This window comes from Etheostoma spectabile, chromosome 13, assembly GCF_008692095.1.
Source record: "Etheostoma spectabile isolate EspeVRDwgs_2016 chromosome 13, UIUC_Espe_1.0, whole genome shotgun sequence".
Lineage (NCBI taxonomy): Eukaryota > Metazoa > Chordata > Actinopteri > Perciformes > Percidae > Etheostoma > Etheostoma spectabile.
In genome coordinates this window covers 16,055,650-16,080,921 of record NC_045745.1, presented here as the reverse complement: position 1 = coordinate 16,080,921, position 25,272 = coordinate 16,055,650, and the positions used below count along the sequence as shown (strand labels likewise).

Below are 25,272 nucleotides of genomic sequence, written 5' to 3'. Positions count from 1 at the left end.
CAGCCTCCTCAGCATCCTGCAGACGCTGAGCCAGCTTTTTCCTTTTGAAATTGATCATTCAAACCATTTAATGTTCCTGCAATTTTGCTAGTTGGATAAATTCAAATGAATTTAACTATTATGACTGGCTGCTCGGTCATCTAACAGACAAACTTTTTGTTCGTCTTACCTTTTAGTCGAACATAACACAAACAAAAGCGATCTTCTAGACAAAGTAAAAATGTCTCTTAAAGAAATATCAAATCGTGAATTTGGATGTCAAAATGTCTTACTTGGCCTCCTCCAGTTCCTCGGTTCTCTGGATGGCATCAGTTTCGTACTTGGTTTCCCACTGAGCCACCTCAGAGTTGGCCTTGGACATGTTGCGCTGCAATTCACCCTTGGCCTCCTGCTCCTCCTCATACTGCTCCCTGAGCAGGTCACAGTCATGTCGAGCAACTGCACTGCATGGCTAAAGCATTCTTGGCCTGAAATAACATATCTTGTTGCATTTTTATGTACACCATCTGTACAAGTTGTTACTTGTACTGTTGGTTGATACCTTGACTTCTCTCTCTCTAGTTGTCTTTTAAGGTCTTCAATTTGTTGAGTGTAGGCTGTTTTCCCTCTGTTATTGGGACACCAAGGAATCCTTTTCCTCAAGCCGCCTTACAAATTCACCTAATTTTGATAAAAGAATTAAATAAGTTGTTCATAATATCCCAAACAAAACCCACAGTTCAAATCAAATGTTTACCATTCTCAGTTTGAAGCTTTGCTTTCTGCATGGTGAAGTCATTGATAGTACGCTGTCCCTCTTCTGCCTTTGTTTTGTATTCGTTCATCTGATCTTCCAGGGACCTGCACATTTTCTCCAAATTATTCTGAAAACAAAAAACATCAAGAGTGGAACATAACCCACTTCAAAAGAAATGAAAGGTGTCTTAGGTTGCTTTCACACCTGAGCAGTTTGTTCGGTTTTACTGTATCCTGGAACATTTTGTGGGATGGTCTGGTTTGTTTGTGTTGGTGTGAAAGCTTATTCAAACTTTGGTGCCAACTAAACAACCAAACTCTGGGCTGCTTGAAAACGGGGTCTTGGTTTGCTTCCAAGTGCACCAGCGTTTGCTGAACTTTAGTTGAGAATGCAATCCGACCCAAATACGGAAAGTAAACCAAAAAAACGTGCTTACTAGATTTACTAGCTACTTGACTAACCTGCAATTTCCACCTTGCTCACAATTTACAGACCTATGTTTTAAGTGATGATCATGTTCAAATCCATAACCTATTATGATAAATTGCTTGTTGTCAGTGACAACATGTCATCATCTCTCTCTCTCTCCCATCAGGGCCCACCCTGTTCTTCATGCGCCTCTTTTCAGCTGCTCATATTGTTCTAAAATATTAGAAACATTAAAGCAAATCAAGAAAACCCAAGACACTATAAACTTGGTGTAGCTCAGGAAATGTCAGTCATTTTCACTTGGATATTCTGTCCAATAGACCAGCTTTTGGTGCGCTTTAAAACAATATTCAAAGAAAACAAAAAATGCATCAGTGTTGCAACTTCACCCCTGAATTCCATTGAGTCTACAGAACTATAGGTGTGAAAGCGCCCTTAGACTAACAATGAGATGAGATATATATGTATATAGAAAAAAGTATTTTACCTTAGCCTTCACAATATTTTCCATATTGGAGACCACATCATCCAGCTCCAGTCTGAGCTCGCTCTTCTCCTTCTCCAGTTTCTGCTTGACTCTCTGCAGGTTATCAATCTGCTCTCCCAGGTCAGCCACACTGTCAGCTTGTTTCTTCCTGAGTGTGGCAGCAGTGGCTTCATGCTGCAGAGTGGCCTCTTCAAGGTCTCTGCGGAGTTTCAGGAAATCAGCCTCCCTCTTCTTGTTCATTTCAATCTGGGCAGATGTTGCTCCACCAGCCTCCTCCAGCCTCTCACTGATCTCCTCCAGCTCTCTGGCCAAGTCTGCTCTCTGTTTCTCCACTTTGGCTCGGGCAGCTCGCTCTGCCTCAAGCTCTTCCTCCAGTTCTTCAATGCGGGCCTAGACCAAAATCAAGGATTTGTTTTCCTTTTAGCTAAATATCACGTCCCTGCATAAGTAAATTAACACAGTTCTTCTTTTTTAACATTACCTGTAACTCCTTCAATTTTTTCTGGAGCTGGGCACTCATTGCTTGTTCATCTTCAATTTTACCATTGAGTTGGCTGATTTCAAAATCTTTCCTGTGGATGAAAAAGTTTTAATATGTACCAGCTGCCACATAGTTTGAAATCTATTTTTGTTTCCTTTTTAAAGTGCACTTTTAATGTTACTTTTTCAGTCTCTCTTCAAGTTGCTGTTTGTCATTTTCCAAGTCCATGACACTCTCTAGAGCTAACTTTAGGTCTCCTTCAAGCTTCCGTTTTGCTCTCTCAAGGTCCATACGCACTTTCTTCTCTTGCTCTAGGGAGCCTTCCAGCTGCAGTGGGTGATCATTACAGCCTTTTAGTTTAATTTATTCACAATATATAAAATGTTTTTTTGTTTTTTACATACCAACACACTCTTATTTACTATGTTCTTACATCATCCACTTGCTGCTCCAACTTAGTCTTGGCCTTAGTCAGAGTGTTGACTTTGTCTTCTTCACTCTGCAGATCATCCAGTGTTTGCTGATGAGCTTCCTGTAAGGCTTTCTTTTCTTTGGTCAACTTAGCTATGATTTCATCCAGAGCAGCCATCTCTTCGACAAGGTTCTTCACCTGTGTAAAGTAAGAAAGTTAGAATTTTTAGTCAAAAATTCTAGACCCATGGCATCAACATTCTGTACCAATTTATATACAACAGGAGTAATCATTTAAATGGAAAATTTGCCATTTTGTATCAATACCAGTCAGCTCAGCAATTGAACAAAGACATTGTCTGTGAAGCAAATGTCTTATAGTACCTTGTTCTCTGTGGCGTGCTTCTCTTTCTCCACTTTAGCCAGAGTTAACTCTAAGTCCTCAATGTCTTTTCAGCTCAGAGCACTCATCCTCCAGCTTCTTTCTTAGCAGTCAGTTCAGAATTCATCCTCCTCATCCTCCAGTCTTCTGTCAGCTCTTTGCTTTTGCCTCCAGCTGAATCTTGTTTTTGATCAGCCCCTCACATCTTTCTTCAGCATCACAAAGATTATCTTGCTCCTGTTATAATTTAAATCACAGCATTATACCTAGGCAGCTTGGTTTGATTTTATTATTATGTTAATGATCAAGAGTTGAACATTTCTAACATACAGATTGAACTTGGAGCTGCAGATCATTCTTCTCTTGAAGAAGAGTGACCGTTTTTTCTTCAAGTTCCTTCCTGCGGGCCTCAGATTTTGCGTAAGCCTCTTTTAGTTTGCCAAACTCTTCCTTCATAATGGCCATTTCCTTCTCAGTCTCTGCCGATCTCAAAAGAGGTTTAATCTTAAAGAACATCTTCATCCAGGGCCAATTCTTGACCCCCATAAAAGCACGTATGTTCCACTGGATCACAAGTAATGCATCCCTGTAGACATTGATTTATGAAGTTATTGTAATGTTGTAATTTTGTAATTAGTTCCTGGATATTCTTTATATTTAAATTCATTTATTGCATCTACCTGCGTTCTACAATCTTCTGGAATTCAATTCTCGCCAGAACACCTCGTGACCTTGCCTGGATCCTAGTGATGATTAGAGATAAGCGGTCATCACGCATTTCCTCCAGAAGACCAAGCAGTCCAGCTTTGAAGAACACCTGATTTTTGCAAACAGATGAGATCAGCAGTATTATACATCAGAGACACCCACGTTGAGCAAGTGTGTGCTTTGAAGACAATGGCTCATGCCCAGCTCAATATAGACATATTTCTGTCTGTTGTAACAAAACATAGATAGTAATGATTGTGAATAAAAGCAAGTGTAGTTGAACAAGTGATGCCCCATGGTTGTCTTTAGTTAAAGAATTGCAGTCTATAGAAAACCACAAAACAAATGGTATCACACTGAAATGTAAATGTATATGCTTTATACTAAATGTGGCAAAATGTATTTTACCAATACTTACCTTGGTGTGCCCCAGTTTGTACTGGTTATGGTCTAAATCCAAGGAGCCCAAAAGCTTCTCTGAAGCTTTTTTGTTATCAATGAACTGTCCATCAGGAATAGCATTTGGGTTCAAAATGCGGTATCTTTGTAATGAAGATAAAAGATAATTTTAGTTTTATTGCATGTCCTGTAAAATATCAACTCCCAAAATATGCCCAGCTAAATACTTATCCCTGTTAAAGTGTCGATAGTAAAATGTATCATTGTGTGAGAAATTAAAAGAAACAAGTTAAGTAGAGAAACATAACACATGCAAAGAGGCCATTAAGATTTACTGAACAGATGATTAGTATCAAATTATGTGAATCATATGCTACAACCTTCACAGTTATCAGATATCACTTTAAATTGAACACCTATTGGAGATTTGTGGAGCAACGTCTTAGACAGTGGTCTTCTCCACATCATCAAAACACTAAAAGAGGAAATATTTTATTGTAGAATGGTGTCCATTCCTCTATCGGAGTGCCAAAAACTTTCATTCATCTGTATATTTGACAGACACCTCTGTTTGAAATCTCCATAGAGGATCCTGTTGGGGAATCCCTTTCTGCAGATCCTGATGCCTTCCAGTACACCGTTACAGCGCAGCTGGTGCATCACCAGAGGGTTCTCCATGGCCCCAGGAGTCTTGGTCTCATTGGGGATGATGCAGCGAACAAAGTGAGGGTGAGTAGACCTCAGGTTGGTCATCAGCTTGTTCAGGTTCTCCTGAGGAGGTAATTTAACCCTGTGGTTAACACTCAGTGTAGGTTATTGTTGTGTTGCATATCTCTGTTGGTAATATAAAATTAAGTCTCAGTCATTGTTTTTTTATATGAAATAGTCATTCACATATTTTATGTTTACTAACCCTGTGCAAGGCAGACACTGTTTGGAAGGATGAACCCTTCTTTTTGCTTCCTCCTCCTTTGCCGCCCTTTCCACCTTCAGCTACTGTAATAAACCAGTGTACAACACATTAGATTGCATTAACAAACCCAGTTCCCACTAAGGCAAATGCAGTACATTCAGGGGCAAATTCATCACAGAATTGTGCAGCTTTGCAGCTGCTAAAGCTGCACTTATAGGACAAAAATACAATGTGTACCCCTAATCATTGCCAGGCAAGCTTCTGTACTTTTTGCAAATGTTAAAATTAGTTAATATGTAGACATTTGGGGCAAAATAGGCCCCTTTCTCTGCAGTCCAATTCACAAAGAGCAGCACTGATAGCCACACACAGTTACAATAAACATATTAGTCTTTAGAGAGTTGGTGGTAATGAAAAGCAAGTGTCCCTTGCTTTAAATCATGCCATCTTTAACAGTCTGGAGTTTTGCGTTTGAAAACACCAATAACACTATCAGAATCCCTAATACTGTTTCTTTCTGTCATGTATTAAATTCCTTGCCTGACTCCTACCCATGATATAGGCTTATGCAGTGACAATATGCTTATGCAGTGTGCAAAGAAAGTATCTCCAACTCAGTGATCAAAAACTAAATTAACAATACAATAAGTTTAATAACTAAAACTCTTTTTACTTGAGGTGGGGCAATAGTGGTTGCAAGTGCAATTCAGTGTGCTATCAGCGGCTGCAATCCATTCCTGGTGAATTTGCCCTTCCGTTTATTCCTACCTGCATCTGATCCAGCATAATTGGCAAAGAGGACAGATAGCAGCTTCAGATTAGACTTCTGGTAGAGTCCTACAACGGTCTCATTCAGAGGATCCTTGTTCTTCACCAGCCAGTTGTTGATATTATAATCAACAGTTCCAGCATAGTGAACCAGGGAGAAATGGGCCTCTGGTCTTCCTTTGATAACTCTGGGCTTCTGGAAATTGGCAGATTTCCCCAGATGGTTGTCATAGAGCTTAGTTTTAAAGGTGGTATCAGAGGCTTTGGGGAACATGCACTCCTCTTCAAGGATGGACATGATACCCATGGGCTGAAGGGACAAAAATATATGTTAATAAGTGGTTTGATTTGATTTCTTTATGTATGGCTTGACATACAGTAATCCATTTTCTCACCTTTTCAATTAGGTCAATGCAGGCCTGCAAGTCCATACCAAAATCTATGAAAGTCCATTCAATGCCCTCTTTCTTGTACTCTTCCTGCTCCAGCACAAACATGTGGTGGTTGAAAAACTGTTGCAGTTTTTCATTGGTGAAGTTGATGCACAGCTGCTCAAAGGTGTTGAACTGAAATGAAAAAGTCCACAGTATGACAGGCTTAATACTGTACCTTTTCCTTAAACCACAGACTACTTCATATAGAGTAAGTATGTTTTTCAAACTCACATCAAAGATCTCAAATCCAGCAATGTCCAGTACACCAATGAAATACTGGCGAGGCTGCTTGGTGTCGAGGGATTGATTAATTCTCACCACCATCCACAGAAACATCTTCTCATACACTGATTTAGACAGCGCACTAACAGCATAGTTCACCTAAAAAGGAAATATACATAAAACACCTTTTTTATTTTAATTTCAGGAATTTATTTTGAAATGTAATAAATATATTAATATTCTCTTACCTGGGCGACATTTTGTCCCTTGGTGACCCACTCATTTCCTACTTTGACTCTTGGGTGACAGAGACCTTTAATTAGGTCAGCAGAATTCAGGCCCATCAGATATGCAACTTTGTCGGCATCTGTTGAGGCATTTTGCTATTTCGATTAATTACTCACTGCTTTTCCATGTTTTTGTCATTCTTTTATTCCTGATTCCTTTAGATTAGAATACAGGGTCCCGCTATTCATGCCATTTTCTCCACCCATTCATTCCACAAGATAATAAATAAATAAAATAACTAGTTAAAAACTGCATTGAGAAATGACACTTTTATTAAACACTTGTTTAAAACATCTAACTTGTCATTTTTGTCCGTTTAGAGTTTTGATAGCTGTCGGGAACATTTGTGTTTGAGTCTGTTATTTTGGGTTTTGAGTGATCTGTATCACTTCCCAGAGGGCAGCAAGTCAAATAGGTAATACGCTTTGACCTTTGTGACCTGAATGAATTCAAGTTCAATTATGAGTCTTTTGGCTATTTTGTGTTTAGCACCATTGGCTGTAGTTTGTTTCAAAATAACATTTATCACCTTCAGTGCCATCCGCCTCTGCCTGCTCCTCACGTTGCTTGGTCTTGAATTTCATATTTCCATGATGCATGATGGCACCAGTCATCTTGTAAATGCCGTTCTTCTCTTCTTGAGTGAAGCCCAGCACATCGAAGGCATCCTAAAAAATTATAAGATCAACAAATGAATTTCTGGCAGGGTAAATGTAAAAATTAATTTCGGACTGGGATTTGAAGATTTAGCTCACATCAGTGGCCATCAGCTCTTCAGAATCATTGATAGAGGCTACTGTTGTCTCTCCTTGGGAGATGAAGGCGTAGTCGTAAGGGTTGTTGGTGATAAGCAACATTTCTGAGAAGGAAATGAAAAAAATGTGCTGTAAAATATTTAACTGTATTAAGATTATGTCATAACTCACTTTTGATGGCGATTCAAAGCATTTTGTGAGATATATACCCAGAAGCTCAGGCTTTGCCTGAGACAAGATCTGGTAGAAAATGTGGTAGTCCCTCTCAGCTTTTAATTGATAGGTCACACGAGACTTTTCCAAAAGGTCTGTTTGAGAAAACAATTGTTATTGTTCTTCTCGTTGTAATACATTTAAATGTGTTACATAAACCATGTTACTTACAAGTTTCAATATCAGCAGAGGCCAGCTTTCCACGGTTATCAAAATGAATGCGGATAAATTTACCCTAAGAGGAAGCAAGCCACTCATTTTAGTCCTGTTAATTCAATCACTTCAATGGAAAAATGACCATTTGCAACCAAACAGACACTAACAAATCTAGAGGAGTTGTCATTCCTGATGGTCTTGGCATTCCCGAAGGCCTCCAGAGCAGGGTTAGCCTGGATGATTTGATCCTCCAGCGTACCCTGATTTTGTCAAATAAAGACACACCTTCAGGTTCAGTGCCAAATAAAATTGCAAAATGTGCTTAAGCCATTAGACATTATTTGATTTGAAATGTGACTGTGCTTTATGACTGATACTTAGTGAAATATTCAGAAGTATATTTTGTAGTACAGACTTTCTTTTCAGCAGCCTGATCTTTCTTCACATTCGGAGCAGCAGCGATGCTGGCAAAGTACTGAATGACACGCTTGGTGTTGACAGTCTTTCCAGCACCGGATTCTCCACTGAGTTGAAGAGAGACAGAAAGTTTTAGACCAAGACATATGACCCTTAAATACTTAAGGGATTTTTTTGGGCTGTGTGACTTACGTGATAAGGATTGACTGGTTTTCTCTGTCTGTCAGCAAGAGAGATTTTAAAAGTTTTAGTAAAAAATAAAATGACGTCAATGTTGAATATTCAAAGAAAATGACGCTAAAATAGAATATTTACCTGACAGCATGTACTGATAGGCATTGTCAGAGATGGAGAAGATATGAGGAGGAGCTTCAGACCTCTTCTTTCCTCTATAGGCAACAACCACCTCTTGGTTGTAGACTGGCAGCCACTTGTAGGGGTTGACAGTCACACAGAAGAGCCCAGAGTAGGTCTGTTGTAGTAAGCGAAGGGCAATGGATAATAAATTGATAAGATATGTTTTACCTTGTCATAATGATGTTGCTTATTAAACAGTGCTTTATCAATGGGTAGGAGAGGTTTTATGTTACGCTTTATTTTCGTACATAGATCATCCATGCTGCATAACGCTCTTTGAGGTTAAACAGCACAGCGGGCTCATGGAGGAAGGTGAACATCGCCATGTCTTCAATTTTATCAAACTTTGGCGGGTTTTGAGGGTGTACATCACACTCCTTCACTGTCACAGTCTGCAGAAAAAAATTCATATATTTTACAGTCACAATGACCAAAAATAACCAAATGTGTCACTAGAAATATGTGAGTCCGCTAAATTGAATCTACCTTTCCAAACTCCGTTTCAGCGGTGACTTTGTCACCATCCCGACTGATGATGGAAGCTTTGACAAACTCAACATCTGGGTCAGGAACAAAGCACTCCTTCTTTATGTCAAATATACGAGTCTGGGCCTCCAAACGCTCCTTGTCTGACTTTCTTAGAAAAGGAGCAGCCGGCCCAAACTCTCTCATGGCAGCGTCACCCATTTTCGACCTGTTACAAATTTTTGGGATATTGTATTCAGATTAACATAAAGCAGAATTATTATAAAATGTGCACAATAAGTCACATTTCATGCTATACATTAGCCGTTAGCATACTACATGTGCAATAATGACAAGGTAGATAGTTTTATTTCTTTAGTATGCTAGTCACCTTGAGCTCTTAATCCTGTATCAGTTTGATTACAACAGCTGTACACAAACAAAATTTACTTTTAAGTCCTCACTGAAGTTGAGGGTATAGATATAGTCATGATTCAAGATTTTTACTGAATCAAAAGTGGCTTTTATTTAGGGCTGGTTGGAGTGTAACAGAACTAGGATCAGTTAGGGTCTTGCTATCCAAACCAGATAACAAAGCAAAACATTTCACTTCAACTACCATACCATCACCATTGTTGACCACCAGCAAAGATCATGATATAGATGTTAAGTGTATTCCAAAAACTTTACACCAAAATATTTTCTATTTAGGCTACCTTACTATATGACTGATATAAATGTTTTGCTTACCTTTGACTCTCAACCTTCAATCAAATAAAGCAACGAGCCCCGTAGCTGACAGCAGCACTCTCTCCATTAATAAAGGTTGTTTATCCACCAAATATGGAATGCATTTTTGGAGATTAGAGAGGTTACATATTAAAAACAAAGCGCTGTCCTAATTGGGCAGAATCTACTGCTGCTATTTGTTGCTTTCACCTTGTGACAAACAAGGCGAGGAACATAAATGGTACATAGAAAGGGGAGGGGAGGAGGTGTGGATTAGGGACAGGCTTGATATCAAATCTCTTATTTTAATCAGATAAATCACAACAGGTCATTTTATGTAATATCTTACTACCTACTAACGTCATTCAATTAGTTCTTTTGGCTGTGATTTCATAGTTTTAATATTTTGCTTTGTTTATAGTTTTTGATTTGTATTTAAAGTATTTTTAATTTTGTATTACACCCATTTGATTCTTTCTTACTTTTAAAGGGCTTTTAAATGTTAAACTTAAATGTTGAACCATTTAACCCGTCTTCGGTTGTAAAAGAAAGTTTATTATTATGTTTGTTGTCAATTATGTTCAGTTAAAATTTACTTGGTATTGCTATATGTAATGAACTGAAGGGTAATAACAACCCTTTTTATGGTCGTACAGTATATTTAAATTTAGGGTTCAAAGAATCCATTTAAATTCAAGTTTACATGTTAAGACAAAATGTTCATTAATTCAACAAGATCACCATCCTTTGCCATGATTCATGAAGAGCACCAGTCAATTCATTGTGAATGTCTAAATATAATCTGTTCTTCAAACAGTGTGCTTTGAGAACAGCTCTGGACTTGTCATGCTTAGATTCCTAATCAAAAGGTTAAAGTTCAGATAAGGTAATTCATATGAAAATATCTTTCTGTAACCTCTCTTTAGACATGTGTCGCAGCTGTTGTAGAGTGAAAGCCAAGGTTAGGGACTAAAAATGATCACTCATGACAGCTAGTTCTGAACCCTTTGTCTCATGGTTTCATTATGGCATTGTTTCCTTTCCTTTGGCCTTGATGACAAAGATAACCCTGTGAAATTCTTGTCTGGATTTTTTCTCTCTGATTGAGAAGGGCAGTCTGTGATCTTGTGATGGTTGAAAGGTAACAGGTGCATGGCGATAAAAATATACCTCAGTTCTAGAACAGGAATTTCATAACTTTTTTTATTTCTATTACATTAAAATGTGTAAAAATGTGATGGTTTGAATCCATCCATCTTAGTCTAAATGTAGTAAATATTAATCAAAACACATTTAAGGGAACACAGCTTTGTGAAAAAACAACTTAATTTAGTTCTTTTGTCCTCCTTTACATTAAATGTAGCCGTTTGTCCACGCTCACTATTTATCATCCCTTAGAAATTAAAGCCATATGCATGTTTTGTTTACTCTTGTAGAATGGCAGTGATGAGTGATGAGCAAAATTCCAATGGACCGCGTTAGAGTTGATCAGAATTTGCTTTTACATTGTTGGACTCCTTCTCATTCTCAGCTGCTTTGTGTGCCCATCTTGGCTTTCATCACCTTCTCGCTGTTTGGACATAGAGTGGTAATCAGAATCCCCTAAGGTAATGCCCTTTGAAAGAACAAACGGTGTCACCTTGATATGCTATTGTTGCTCTTGTCTGCTAATTAATCCTAAACTATTTTTTTTAAACACACCAAAGTCCTTGATGTTAAGTAGTTGACACAGATGAGCCTGTGGCACAAGGGTAATGAGGTTAAGTTTTAAAGGGTCAGCAGAAGAATTATTAAAGCCATGGCTTACATAGTTCTGTTAGTGTTAGCATGTGGATGACAAAGAATAACACTATGCAATTTATTTCTTATTTTATAATCTTGTTGACATGATCTTATTCCTTAGAAGGACGTTTGAGTTCAAGATCAGCATGTCGTGCTGGACTGATATCCACCCCTGATAGCTGAAGAGCCTTAGCATCAGTTCCTCCTTTCTGCTGTTGCAGGAGAATGAAGCACGAGGTAAGCCTGTCGTAGATTCAGCTGGAAGAATTTGTGTAAACATTGCTGATTAAATTCATTTTATTGTTTTTAGATACTACATTTCAATTTCACCCTTTTATGTGTTTACATTGTATTTTGTTTATATATTGTTATTTTTAATAATAATTGTTTATAATTATATTATTTTTAATGGATTGATTCTGTTTTACTATATAAAACAATTTACTGTTTTACAGCATGTTATATAATACAGCTGGGAGATATGGTTGGAAATTACGATAACATTGTTAAAATGGATATGTTTTACAATATTGAGATATATTGATGCGATGATATTCATTTAACTGATGTTCAAATAAATAAACATTCATTATAGAAGTCTGCTGAAATATTTAGTAGTAGTAAATTATCACCCATGGAATTGACTAGAACAATATCAGTAAATCATCATTGGGTGTTGTGTTAAAGTCTCTCCTCAAATGTAAAATTGTTAATATATTGTGTCTAATCGAATGCTATAATATGTTACTAAACACACAAGTGAAGATAATCTGTTACTTAGGTAACATTTACATTAACATAGGTTACATCCGTAGTTACGTGCCTAAATTGTAAAGACTTGCCAAAGGAAGTCTTATTTACCTACAAATAACTTTGTGATGTCATTTCCACATCTCTGTATAACGATTCCAAAACTGTTCTCTTCTGGTATGGAAAGAGTTTTTTTGCGTCACATATCCACCCAGTTATATTAGATTAATAAAAATAACATTTGTGAAAAAAGTGACATCTTGTTCGACACTGTTAACCAGGTAAACTAATCTGAGGTGTCCTTTAAACCTGATGTTTAAGTGCCATGAAATAACAATTGCTATTCAGGTTCCCCCTAGGTTTATTATGGACAAGGGGAAGACACCTCTGAAATGACATTTAGTTGTAAATTTAGTTTAGTTGTGAGCTACTTTCCACTCAAAACATTTTCTTGAGAGCTTGCTGCTTTTTTCTGTTTTCAATCTTTTTACAGTTGTATTGCTATGATTAGGAGGGGACCTTTATTAGAGAAGAACGGGGTCCTTCTGACGCTGCTGCCGTGTTTATTGATGATTGTGCATGCCACAAATCTGGGTACTGATTCTAATATTTTTAACTTAATTTTATTATTCAGTTGGTTTTATTTATTTTTTCATTCTATTTTCATCTTATTGAATAAACCCATTTGTGCACTTTTCCTCACAATAATGCACTGCTACAATTCTTTTAAATTGTTGATTTTATGTAATCTTTGATTATATTGATATTGAAAGTGGTTTACAGATTATTTATAATTTAGTTAAATGTTGACATCAGTGGTTGGCCATTACATTTGAGATAAATAAGACTGATGAGTGTTAGTTAACTCCCACAACACCACCAAGAGGGTGTTTTTTTTCTGGAGCAACTTTGGGTTGTGTCCGACACAGATAAGACACACAATGAGTTTACACCCTATGGAAGAAGTTCTGACACAGCAGAAAAAGGCTTATGTCGGTGTAATCAATGCTGGTGGTGAGTTTGTGTCCATTGGGAACGGTAGGTTCTGTTGTGTTTATTTAAAAGCTCAGAGACCTAGGCGCCAGTTGGTTGAGAGTGCACAAGGCAAAATACTTCAGAGTTTTCTACTAAAGCCATATTCAAATCTCTACCACTGATATATTAAAGGACAGAACATATAAAAACAGCTGATGCAGTTGCAATGTTTACAGTATATTTTACACGCAGGGTGTGATGTAATCATTTTTAACTTTAGTTTTATTATTATCATTCAGATGGATTTATTTTCAATCTAACTATGTTGTGGATTCTATGTACTGGTATTATATTTTTATCTTATTGTTTATCTCATTCCTTTTACCTAATTTTAGTATTATCAAGTGTGTTTTATTTTCCATCTCAATTTCCATTAAATTCTCCTTTTTATCTTAACGTAAAGCACATGGTGCTGCATTTTTTTATGAAGTGTGCTATAAAACATTTCATATAACAATTACTAACTCATATACTAAAAAAAAAGCCAAAATTGTTCCTATATGTTGTCAAGCTGATATCCAGTATTATTATAAGCCTATCTAGTCATAAATCCCTACCTAGAAATACCTATATAGGCATGGACGAAACTGGAAGAGAATTTATTTGCTTCAGCACAAGGTGGCAGGAATGTGACAGCAACTCTTCTCCATCTGGACCCTCTCAGAAAGTGAACAAATTAGTTTTGTAATCGGTATTGATTAGCTGTACACTTTTTCATCTTTCTTTTGTGCTTTTTTAATGTACTTGTTCCCTTCTGATGTCAAATTTAACAACTTTGTGATTGTTTTCATTGATGATAAAGTGAAATCTTTAACATACAATTTTTAAATGACAGGTCTCACTGCCTCTCCAGGTTAATGTGGAAAATTCCACCTGATTGAAATAAATGAGGACTCGACACGTTCATTTGAATGCACTTTTCTTTATTCTACAGTTACTTTGACAACAAAGTAAACTACAGCACAGAAGATCCCGGAGGTCTTAGGTCGTCGTCCGTGAGCTTCACTCCTCGTCTAACCCTTTCTGAGATGAAGAATGATAAAACAGTAGACAAACAGAGATGGATTAGGGACAGAGGACCAACAAGACTCAACAAGTGTTATCAAAGGTAACTTGGCTATATTTTTACAAGTTTGTGATTTTGACAGTAATTCTACTGAATAACAATGAATAACATTTATTTTACTGCCCACATTCGTTTACTGTAGTATGGTAGCTTGGACACAAATCATTTTAAATGCTTGAAAATGAATGTTGATTTTGTGGGATTAGATTACTTTGAACAATGTAGCACTTAAAGGAGTATATGGAGAAAGTGTTTTACATATCATAAAAGGTTAAAGAGCCAAGCCCCCTTGAGTTTATTCTTTAGCCATTTGGGGTTTTTAAAACTTAAAACTACAATTCAAAGCTTATGTTCTAAGGAAATCATTTAGTCTTTTTAAGACATTTAAAACATTTTTTTTTTTTAAACTGGGACCTTTTGTTGCATGTTGTTTCCCATCTCTCTCTACCTGCATTTTTTCCACCTTTATTTTTACAGGCATGTTATTAAGAACAGGTTCTTATCTACAATGGCGGCCTGACAAGTGACAACGCCACTTAAGGGAGGGGGAGAAGGGCTAGAAAATAAAATACATTACACATTCATGCAAAAAATCTCATATATTTATTGTCAACTCATTAACAAAGGCATAACATATCCAGAAATGTAATTATCTTAGAAAATAATTTGTAATGCTTTCTCTGTGACAAAAAAAATGCATACCACTAACCTACTAAATAGCACTAATCCAATTTACCAAATCAATAAAATAATTAAAATAAAATTGATCTATACAAAGACTGGTCTGTCTTTTTTTACTCCCATTACAAATGATCATTCCTATAATTATTTTGCATTACAAATGAAAACAGCTTATATGGGTTACATTAATATGGGAATGAGGATCATTGAAAGATAGTGTGTAATATTGTGAAGGCTATTGGACAGCCCACAGTATGAAGTGTAGCTTCTTACCTTTGAGCCCACATCACGGCTCTTGGCACGCAGCTTGTTGACTTGAGACTCAGCAATATCGGCTCGCTCTTCAGCCTCATCCAACTCGTGCTGCAGTTTGCGGAACTTGCCCAGATGGGTATTGGCCTGCTCTTCCTACAGGATTCAACAAAAACACAGGCCATAATATTCCATTACTACAATAGGCAATGACCCTGGGGTAGTTGACTTAAGGCCACGTGATCTGATGAAAGGGTAAACACAGCTTCAACACTGGTTTGTAATTTACCAACTAGGTCTAAAAAAAGTCACAGGGAAGGCTGAGATGTTTCCTGGCTTAAAATCAAAACCGCTTGTTTTTTGTAGTATTTTAGCATCTACAAAATGTAATAAAATGTATAATATAAGCATGCTATAAACTAACTATGAGTTAAAAAGTATTTTCAAGCCTCAATTTAAAACTGTTAATTTAAAACAATAAAGAAACAGCGTATACATCTTGAGCACACAGCACAAATGAAAGACAGCTTTTCCAGTCCTCACTTACAGCCTCCTCAGCAGCTCTCTTATAGGCCTTGACTTTCAGCTGTAGTTTGTCAACCAGGTCCTGCAGACGCACCATATTCTTGCGGTCTTCCTCAGTCTGCATAAATCAAGAGAATAAGAGCAAACAAACTGACAAGTTTTATAAGGAGGATTCTCTTCATATAGCATTTTAATTTTGACAAAATTTGGAAAAGTAGGTGTGGTATAGTGGAAAAATATGTTGTGGACCCATGCATAAAGCCATATTTGTGAGCAAGCTAAAAAGATACCTTTTAATAGTATATATTGTATGGATAATAATACGCTAATATACTTGTTGCTGTTTGTATAGGTTATGGAAATAGGCAAAAATAAAAAAACACCTGGTAAGTGAGCTCTTTGATGCGTCTCTCATATTTGCGGATTCCCTTCACTGCTTCACTGCTCTTCTTCTGCTCTGACTCCACCTCATTTTCCAGCTCTTTCACCTGAAAACATCAGAAAATAATTTATTTGAAATTCACTGGTCCACAAGGAGCTACGTTCAAAACAATAATCAACATATTTTAACATTTCACTCCAAGAGAGTTATGAGCCAGCTATGCGGCTCTACAGAGCTTTGTAGCCAATTTCAGGTACATGTTACAGTCTCAATGCTCTGATAAACCCATCTGCCCATAATCAAACAGCAGAAAGACAAATTAATTGACTACCTGGTGAAGGAATGGAATTATATAACAATCTAAAGACACACATTTATCTTAGATACTACATCTTTATGTATGTAAAAAGAATTTTGGTCCCACAATTGTACTTGCAGAAGTGTGTGGTTTGTATATTGGTAAACTTCTCTTACCCTGGCCTCGAGCTTCTGCACCTGCTTCTTGCCTCCCTTCATGGCGATCTGTTCAGCTTCATCCAGACGGTGCTGCAGGTCTTTGATGGTTTGCTCCATGTTCTTCTTCATACGCTCAAGGTGAGCACTGGTGTCCTGCTCTTTCTTCAGCTCCTCTGCCATCATGGCAGCATCAGTAATGGCCTTCTTGGCCTTCTCCTCAGCGTTTCTGCACTCCTGCACTGCTTCCTCCACTTCAGTTTGAAGTTGGGAAGCATCAACCTCAAGTTTCTTCTTCTGGTTTATCAGGCTGGTGTTCTACATATTTTCAAGATGTGGGATTTGAGAAAATATTACTGCACTTAGAAATAGCAATACTTTTGATTTATTTATAATGTCCAAGAAAACCAGTCAGTCATCCACGGTTGGAAAAAATTATGAAGTCTCACCTGTGAGTGCAGTAGCTGCACCCTTTCACTAACGTCCAGCAGCTCTTGCTCAGCAAGTTTGCGACCTCTCTCAGTTTGCTCCAGAGCAGACCTGAGCTCTTCCAGTTCAGCCTGAATCAGGTTGTTGCGCCTCTCAACAATGGCCATGTTCTCTTTAAGATCATCATTCGCCCGAACAGCCTCATCCAGCTGAATTTGGCAATCCTTTATGGCATGATATCAACCAGATTGTTTAGAATCAGTTTAAATTCGAAACATCTTAAGTAATTGAGCCTTTCATTTTAATTTTACCTTGAGATGTGCATGAACAGATTTAAGTTGTTTCTGGGCCTCAGCTGCTTGCCTGTTGGCCTGGCTTAGCTGGATCTCCATCTCATTGAGGTCTCCCTCCATCTTCTTCTTCAAACGGAGAGCCTCATTCCTGCTGCGACACTCAGCCTCAAGAGAGCTCTGCAGTGTGTCAATAGTCCTCTGCAGGTTCCTTTTGCACTGCTCCATCTCCTCATCTTTCTCAGCTAGTTTGCGTTCAATCTCAGCTTTAATTTGATTGAACTCTAGTTGGGCTCTTAGAATCTTACCCTCTTCATGCTCTAGGGAGGCCTGGTGGACAGGAAGGTACAGAGTTAAACAAAACAGCGGACAGTTGTACTTTAAAGTTTTTCATTTCAAAGGCCTGTACCTCTGCTTCCTCAAGAGCAGACTGGATCTCAGTTTTCTCCTGTTCCAGTTGTTTCCGTAATTTCTCTAGTTCATGGATACTCTTTCCACTCTCACCAAGTTGTTCAGTGAGGTCAGAAATCTCCTCTGTGGAATACCAAGCAGTGTGATTTAGATGCATTTACAATTTCATCTATAAAATATGTCTGCAGAAGCTTAGACACAAACCCTGGCGGTAGATCTTACCTTGTAAGTTCTTATTCTCTCTCTTCATGGTCTCAAGATGATCCAGAGACTCTTCATAAGAGTTCTTCAGTTTAAAGAGATCAGTGCTCAGAGCCCTGGCCTCCTTCTGGGAACTCTCCAGCTCACACTGAGATTCTTCGTATTTCTGCTTCCACTCAGAGAGGACCTACAGTGGGAAGAAAGGTCAGCGGTAAGTGTATATGTGCCAGACGAATGGAGAATGGACTACAGACTTGGGGAATTTGCCTCACATTAAACAATTTCTCCCATTACTGACAACAGCACTCCAAGGTGGAGAACATGTAAAGCTCACACCAACTCTAAACAATTTTAGTGTTAGGTATGGGTATTAAACAGACTAAACATATAAAATGAAATTAGACTAGTTAGACTTTCTTTGAGCAATGGACATGACCCATAGCTGCTTCAGAGAAGTTGCCCTAAAGCAGTGGTTCCCAAACTTTTTCAGCTCAAGACCCAAAAGAGAAATTTGGTGTCTCCCCGGGACCCAAATTTACAAAAATACACCATGAATCATTGTAACATCTCCATTTTTAAACTTTGGACACAAGATGGAACAAACCATGAATTTAAATGTATATGAAGTATATTTATTCCACTATAAAAGTAAACAAAAACAGAAAAGGTCTCTATTCTCCTTTCTGCGTCTCACCCCTTTCTCAACTCATATGTTCTCATCCCCCCCTCCCATCATCCCTCAGCACCGACACCAACATTTGTTTAAATAACGCTGACTTGAATTTAATGAGATGTATGTGTCTGGTGGAAGTTATCAACCAGCTGGTCTGGTCTAGGTTCGGTTTTTGAAAGTGCCCCATTCTGAGGTCATGCTGGGCATTTAGTCTGTTTCTGGATTTGTTTTTCAGGTTTGCCAAAAAGCCAGACATTGAGATTCCTTTTACTCTGCCAATTGGCGACCCAATAAAACGGGTCTGCGACCCATTTTGGGTCCCGACCCTAAGTTTGGGAAACATTGCCCTAAAGTATCCTGTAGTTGTACTTGGCAGCTCTAAGCTGTAAATGTGTTCCCACAGGAAGGTGCACTACTGGCTCTAGCAGGCTCAGTGTATTGCTGGTACAAAGGTTCAGAGGCTACAATGCAAATTGATAATTTTGGTGCTCAAAAATTCTAAGTAGTACCTTGTCAAAGTTTCTTTGTTTCTTGTCCAGAGCAGCAGCCGCAGAATTAGACCTCTCCACATCCACCATGAGATCTTCAATCTCATTCTGCAGCCTGTGTTTGGTCTTCTCCAGAGACGAGCATTTAGCATTCACTGCTTCCACAGCCTCCTCAGCATCCTGCAGACGCTGAGCCAGCTTTTTCCTTTAGAAAATGATCATTCAAACCATTTAACGTTCCTGCAGTTGTGCTTGTTGGATAAGTTATTATATATTCAACTAAAATGACTGGTTGCTCGGTCATCTAACAGACAAACTTTTTGTTCGTCTTACATTTTAATAGGAACATAACACAAACAAAAAGCTGATCTGCTAGACAAAGTAAATATGTCAATTAAAAATAAGATATCAAATCGTGAATTTGGATGTCAAAATGTCTTACTTGGCCTCCTCCAGTTCCTCGGTTCTCTGGATGGCATCAGTTTCGTACTTGGTTCTCCACTGAGCCACCTCAGCGTTGGCCTTGGACATGTTGCGCTGCAATTCACCCTTGGCCTCCTGCTCCTCCTCATACTGCTCCCTGAGCAGGTCACAGTCATGTCGAGCAGACTGCACTGCATGGGCCAGGGCACTCTTTGCCTATCAAAACAACGTTAAATGAATGAGTAACATTGTAATACAATTTAGTTAGAAATGACTGTCCAATTTAATTGGACACTAAAACTCTATATTACCTTGGTCTCCTCTTCCAGTTGTCGCTTTAAGTCTTCAATCTGTTGAGTGTAGGACATTTTTCCCCTTGTCAGTTGAGATACCAAGGAATCCTTATCTTCCAGCTGCCTTGTGAGCTCACCTTGTATTGGCAAACATGCAGATGTTTGTATTACCAAAAAATTAACTTTTTAAAGAAATGTCTGGTTTTCTCAGTAGTCATTTGAAAAATGTATACATGAGAATTGTCAGCTATCAAATACATCAAGTAGATAGCAAAAATATACCATTTTCCGTTTGAAGTTTGGCTTTTTGCATATTGAAGTCATTGATGCAGCGTTGAGCTTCTTCAAATTTGGTCTTGTATTCATTCATCTGATCTTCCACAGTCCTGCATGTCTTCTCAAGATTTGTCTAGATTTAAGATAAACATTTAAATATTACCATTTAACCCGAAATACCCACAAATGTGTCAACAATAGCAAAAAACTGTTTGTCAGTTTAGCCAACCTTTGTCTTCACAATGTGTTCCATATTGGAGACCACATCATCCAGCTCCAGTCTGAGCTCACTCTTCTCCTTCTCCAGTTTCTGCTTGACTCTCTGCAGGTTATCAATCTGTTCTCCCAGGTCAGCCACACTGTCAGCTTGTTTCTTCCTGAGTGTGGCAGCAGTGGCTTCATGCTGCAGAGTGGCCTCTTCAAGGTCTCTGCGAAGTTTCAGGAACTCAGCCTCCCTCTTCTTGTTCATTTCAATCTGGGCAGATGTTGCTCCACCAGCCTCCTCCAGCCTCTCACTGATCTCCTCCAGCTCTCTGGCCAAGTCTGCTCTCTGTTTTTCCACTTTGGCTCGGGCAGCTCGCTCTGCCTCAAGCTCTTCTTCCAGCTCCTCAATGCGGGCCTGGAAAAGCAGGGTTGTTTAGTTGCTACTTACTAGTGAGTGTTTCACCAATTTTGAATCATTACACGTGAATCGTCCATTACCTGGAACTCCTTCAATTTCTTTTGAAGCTGAATTGTTACCGCCTGCTCATCTTCTATTCTATTGTTGAGCTGACTGACTTCAAAATCTTTCCTGTGGTGAAATAAAATTGTTACAGTTAGAATAACTGGTCATCTGTTTTGCCTGTATTCAATACAGCGTTTGAGTACTGTATGAGATACAGACATGCTGTACATACTGTAGAACAATGATTCTCACAGTGGGGTCCATGGCACTCTTTTTGGGACTTTTACAAAAGGCTTCATAAATTAACAAATATGTTGAATTTTAAATCTATAATAGTTCATAGATAACTTTCTAATCTAACAAATCCAACTCTTTAATCTGCAAATATCATGCATAATACATGTCTAATATATTTTAAATATTTTTCTTTTGTGTTGTTCTTTCACATAACTAAGACTCTCAAAGTGTAAAAAAATATGCTGGGGGGGGGGGTTTCCAGTATATTCTTGTGATGGGTCCTTGGCTGAAAAAAGATTAAGAACCTCTGCAGTAGAATAATGTGATTACTTTTTCAGATGTTCTTCAAGTTGCTGCTTGTCATTCTCCAGGTCCATTAGACTCTCCAGGGTTAATTTTAAGTCTCCCTCTAGTTTCCTCTTCGCTCTCTCAAGGTCCATCCGAATCTTCTTCTCTTGTTCCAGCGAACCTTCAAGCTAGACAATATCAATACAGAAAGTCAAACTATTGTTCTCATTATGCAAGGAGTATATGATCTTACTAAACACTTTAAATTAAGGTTGTGACAATACGTTGTTGAATTCTCACATCATCCACTTGCTGCTCCAGCTTAGCCTTGGCCTTAGTCAGAGTGTTGACTTTGTCTTCTTCACTCTGCAGATCATCCAGTGTTTGCTGATGAGCTTCCTGTAAGGCTTTCTTTTCTTTTGTCAATTTAGCTATGATTTCATCCAGAGCAGCCATCTCTTCGACCAGGTTCTTCACCTGGGAAATTAGAGATAAATATTGAAAAAGTGTACTGGTTAGAAATGTGCTACTTGATCATTTCCTTAATATTAAGAGAAATAGAAATAGCTGAGTCATTGTCATACCTTGTTCTCTGTGGCGTGCTTCTCTTTCTCCACTTTAGCCAGAGTTAACTCTAAGTCATCAATATCTTTCTTCAGCTCAGAGCACTCATCCTCCAGCTTCCTTTTCTTAGCAGTCAGTTCAGCATTCATCTCCTCCTCATCCTCCAGTCTTTCTGTCAGCTCTTTGGCTTTTGCCTCCAGCTGAATCTTGTTTTTGATCAGCCCCTCACATCTTTCCTCAGCATCTGCAAGATTATCTTGCTCCTATATTGAAATGGTCATAAGTTTGATAACTTTGTCAACGTAGGATAATTATCTATATAAATGGTTTATAAAAAATAAACTGTATGTATATACTGTATTGTTATATTACCATTTTGACATTAAATTATTAAGAATGCTGTCATTAGACTTACAGCCTGGACATGGAGCTGCAGGTCATTCTTCTCTTGAAGAAGAGAAACCATTTTTTCCTCTAGTTCCTTTCTACGAGCTTCAGATTTTGCATAAGCCTCCTTCAGCTTTAGGAATTCTTCCTTCATGTTGGCCATCTCCTTTTCTGCTTCAGCAGATCTCAACAGAGGTTTGATCTTGAAAAAAAGCTTCATCCAGGGCCAATTCTTCACCCCCATGAAGGCACGGATGTTCCACTGGATCACCAATAGTGCATCTCTGTCAAAGATCAACCAAGGTTAGCACTACCACTTAATACACAAAATAGTTCATATTAAATTCCTGAGTTTTCTTACCTCCTTTCAAAAATCTTCTGGAATTCCACTCTTGCCAGCAGACCTCTTGCTCTTGCCTGGATTCCAGTGATGATCAGTGACAAACGCTCATCCCTCATCTCTTCCAGTAGCCCAAGAAGACCAGCCTTGAAGAACACCTTAAGGAGCATGTAAATATCCGCTAGGTGTTACACATAAGTGCTTGGACCCTTTTGAAAGAATATATAATACATTGTTCCTCTAAAAAAATTAAAAGTTGAACTTAAGTGAACTTGCTCAATGCAACACAATCATGGATTTTGTGGATACAGGCCTATTTCGTTTGGTGTAACAAGTAGCCTATGGTGGCAAATATAAGTTAAGATAAGATTTCCAGTGAACTAGCAATATTCTACGGAGCCCCCCTGGGGTCAGCTGAGAACAAAAAAACTAAATCTAACTAAAACTAAATTATAAATCCGTGCGCACGGTTTTATAAAGTTTAACAAAGTGGTGTCTCCAAACTTATGTTTAACAGTAAGTGCTGTAATAAAACTAGGAGGAGACAAGTTATAATTAAGGTAAGTTTGGAGACACTACATTATTTAATCATTAAATTAATAGATATGTTTGTGTGGTGTTGTAGTTTATAGACGGCCCCTAAGCACCGCCAGCTGCTACTAAAGACCAGTGTTATTTATCCAGGTCGGAGGACAGCTTGTTTTGATAAAAATTAGTTTGTAGCTCATTGTTAACCTTACTACGTTAGTAAAGATGCGTCATTTGTGATTTGATATCATTTCGCTATAAAGTAATTGATCCCAGAAGTTTGAATCTATGAATATCTTTCCTATTTTTCTCACGTTAAAAAATTGCGCGCACAAATTATTATGAATCCGTGCGCACAGATTATTAAACCAGGGGAAAAAAAAGTTCATAATCCCTGCGCACGATTTAGTTTTTTATTCTCAGCTGACCACAGGGGGGCTCTGTAATATTCAGATTGTTTACTGATTTAATGACTCTTCTAGACTATTCTTCTTCTACTATGTTTTTCATTCCATCATTGATTATAGACTAAACATTTGTAACAGATGTGCTTTGGACTTTTCTCTTTTATGAATTACCTTAGTGTGTCCAAACTTGTATTGGTTGTGATCAATATCCAGAGACCCAAGAAGTTTCTCAGCTCCCTTTCTACTGTCAATAAACTGACCCTCAGGGATGGCAGCAGGATTCAGGATGCGATATCTAGAAAAGAAAAAAATAGTTTGGATAATAATATTTACTTAGTGTTGGCCGAATGAAACCTCATTAAGCTTTGTGAACCATTTTTACTTTATTTATTCTGTGCCCAGTAGATGGTGCTCTTTGTTCAACAAAGGGTTGAAAGCACACTGAATTGCAATTTCTTGAGCCTTTTTCTTTAAACCAAGAGCGCCATCCAGTGGGCTCAGATAATAAATACAACTTTTTAAGTAGCCCCATGAGACTTCATTTGGCCATCACTAATATTTTCATTTTCTTTGGGAACTATTAAGTATGTGAGTAAATATTTGACATATGAGATAATACCTCTGTTTGAAATCTCCATAGAGGATCCTGTTGGGGAATCCCTTTCTGCAGATCCTGATGCCTTCCAGCACACCGTTACAGCGCAGCTGGTGCATCACCAGAGGGTTCTCCATGGCCCCAGGAGTCTTGGTCTCATTGGGGATGATGCAGCGAACAAAGTGAGGGTGAGTAGACCTCAGGTTGGTCATCAGCTTGTGCAGGTTCTCCTGAGGAGGTAATTAAACCCTGTGTTTAACACTCAGTTTAGGTGATTATTGTGAGGCAAATCTCTGTTACCAATGTGAAAAGAGTCAGTCATTGTTTTGCATATGGATTAGCTATTCAAAAATATTTATGTTTTACTAACCCTGTGCAAGGCAGACACAGTTTGGAAGGATGAACCCTTCTTCTTGCTGCCTCCTCCTTTGCCGCCCTTTCCACCTTCAGCTAATAAACCAGTGGACAACTCAGTTAGATTGCCTTAACAGATACAGGCATAAACTATTCAATCTTGCAGTTGTCATTGTGAGGCTTTTCATAAAATATTGACATTCCCAGTGGAGGTTAATACAGTACATTTAGTTTATTCCTACCTGCTTCTGATCCAGCATAATTTGCGAAGAGGACAGATAGCAGTTGAGATTAGACTTCTGGTAGAGTCCTACAACGGTCTCATTCAGGATCCTTGTTCTTCACCAGCCAGTTGTTGATATTAAATCAACAGTTCCAGCATAGTGAACCAGGGAGAAATGGGCCTCTGGTCTCCCTTTGATAACTCTGGGCTTCTGGAATGGGCAGATTTCCCCAGATGGTTGTCATAGAGCTTACTTTTAAGGTGGTATCAGAGGCTTTGGGGAACATGCACTCCTCTTCAAGGATGGACATGATACCCATGGGCTGAAGGGACAAACATTTGAGTGGTTTTAAAAGAACATGTTTTTTTTTAAGCTTTTTAATTCATGAACAGGTAAGAGTCCAGCATCTCACCTTTTCAATTAGGTCAATGCAGGCCTGCAAATCCATACCAAAATCTATAAAAGTCCATTCAATGCCCTCTTTCTTGTACTCTTCCTGCTCCAGCACAAACATGTGGTGG

The 25,272-nt window shown here is 38.2% G+C and overlaps 1 long non-coding RNA gene and 2 pseudogenes across 1 annotated transcript; 1 reads left to right on the top strand and 2 right to left on the bottom strand.

Annotated features, from left to right (window-relative positions):
* The window catches only part of LOC116700868 (myosin-7-like), a 24,090-nt pseudogene extending 14,121 nt beyond the window's left edge, over nucleotides 1-9,969 (bottom strand).
* Nucleotides 9,970-11,371: 1,402 nt separating this feature from the next.
* Nucleotides 11,372-14,353, top strand: LOC116700283 (uncharacterized). Its single transcript, XR_004334615.1, has 2 exons — nucleotides 11,372-11,769; nucleotides 14,252-14,353. It is a non-coding gene; the product is annotated as an uncharacterized LOC116700283 (long non-coding RNA).
* LOC116700274 (myosin-7-like) overlaps nucleotides 14,223-25,272 on the bottom strand; it is a 15,269-nt pseudogene continuing 4,219 nt past the window's right edge.